The sequence below is a fragment of the Chrysochloris asiatica genome, unplaced genomic scaffold, assembly GCF_000296735.1.
Source record: "Chrysochloris asiatica unplaced genomic scaffold, ChrAsi1.0 scaffold00178, whole genome shotgun sequence".
Lineage (NCBI taxonomy): Eukaryota > Metazoa > Chordata > Mammalia > Afrosoricida > Chrysochloridae > Chrysochloris > Chrysochloris asiatica.
Window position 1 is genome coordinate 2937093 of NW_006408696.1, and position 2251 is coordinate 2939343.

Below are 2251 nucleotides of genomic sequence, written 5' to 3' on the forward strand. Positions count from 1 at the left end.
GATGACGTGGGCAGATGGAGCGGCTGGGGACACTGGACTCAGGGAGGGTGAGGGGTTGTGTACTGACGGCCAGGGGGAGGGGGGCGGGCCTATGGGGTATACCCTTTGGTTGTTTGATGATGCATGGAGGGGATTGTAATAATTGCAATGAAACAAAATACAATAGGATGAATGTAAAACTGATGTTCTCCCATATAAACCCACATAAGTCACAATAAAAAAGGAAAAAAAAAAAGAATGATCTACATATCCTGATTCCTGCTCCCCAGTGAGCAAGGAGAGTGAATGGTTTCTGGGTTAATGAGCATGCACAGAGAGCCTTGATCCTATCCTGATCAAGTTGTCAAGGATTTCATTTTGCTTGGATCTCCCATCAACAGCCACGGAAGGAGCAGTCAGAAAATCAAATGACATATTGCATTAGGCAACTCTGCTGCACAAGACCTCTTTAAAGTATTGAAAAGCAAAGATGTCACTTTGAGGACTAAAGTGCACATGACTCAGCCCAGTCAAGTTGACACAAAACCTTAACTATCACAGAATCATTGTTGTTAAATTACATCGAGTTGGTTCTGACCCATAGCGACCCTCTATAGGGTTTCTGAGGAGCGGCTGGTGAGCTTGAACCGCCAACCTTGCGGTTCAAACGGCTTTGCAGTCCAGCGCATTAGTAAATGAATATTTCTTATTGTAGGAAAACAGTGCTAACGTTTGTCAGGAGCGTATGTGTGTCCTTTAGGGAAAGAAAATGTCCTAGAAAATTAATGTGACCACATTTTCATTTCTTTAATTTGTAATAATCAATGTTATTCACCCAGACCAAGATTTTACACAGAAATACTGTCCATGTCATGGGCATCAACATCTGATGAATAAATGAAAAACATCTATGAAGTCACACACAAGCAAAATTTTGCTGAAGATTCACAAACATCTATAACAGTATATCAACAGAGAACTGCCAGAAATGCAAACTGGATTCAGAAAAGGACATGGAACAAAGTATGTCATTGCTGATGTAAGGCAGATCTTAGCTGAAAGCAGCTGGAGGATGTTTACTTGTGGTTTATTGATTATGCCAAGACTTTCAACTGTATGGAATGCTGTCATCCTATTGTTACTAAGTGCAGTGAAGCCACATCTCTCTCACAGCGACCCTGTATAGGGTTTCTAAGCCTGTAAATCTTTTTGAGCAGAAAGCCTCATGTTCCTCCCATGGACTCAAACTGCTGACCTTGTGGTTTGCAGTCCAGTGCTTATCTTACCGTTACCACACTCATATTGCCTTTTGTAAATGTGAGCCTGTACATTTGAGTGTCATTGATGCCATACCTGACTTATATCAGGCTGTATGTAGGTTCTGTGACAACAAATCAGCAAACTTTAGGTCTTACTGAAATAACAAATGAGGTCCAGGATCAAAGACTGTCTCTATTTCCTTATCAGTTCACATACCCCCTTTTCCCTTGTTGTTGTCATCTGGCCTAGAAAAAAATGTTCCCCAAAGACTCATCTATCCTGCACCTGGATCTAGTAACAAATCCACACACTTTAAGGAACAGCATCACCCCATCCAAGTGGGAATATTGGATTTTTATCCTCTACATTAGTTAGGACTCTCTTGGTTTCTAGTAAGAGAAACCCAACTCAAAATATCTTAAAACATAATAGCAAATTTATTGGCTCACATGACAAAAAGAAAATCCAGGGGGTACGCTTAGCTTTAGATAGTGGTGGGTCCGGAGACTCATTTTATCATTGAGGTGGAAACTTTTTCAATCTCTTTTTTTCCTCTATGTTGACTTCACTACCAGGTCCCATGCACTAATACTCCTCACAACTCCTGGGTAAATCCTTTATGCTAGTAGCCCCAACAGAAAGATAAAAATTTCCTTGAAAACTTCCAGCAAATGTCACAGGTTGACCTTTGTTTCACTGGATTCAGTTGGGGTTCATACCTACTTGTGAACCAAATACTAGGATCAAACTGATAAGATAAACTGTTTAGCAAGACCTTTAGTCAGAATGGGGTGAATACAATTGAACCACTAGGATTGACAGAGAAGAATGGATAGTTCCCAGAAGAAATTCAGGGATATTTCCAGAATAAGAGGAAATGGATGCTGGCAGGCAACTAGACCATTGCTTTTGGCAAGCAAGCCTGTAAAGTCTATGTACTAGAAATAGTAACACGAATTCTCTGAGAATTCCCCACCCACCAATAGTGGTGTACCTTTATAGTCTTATTTGT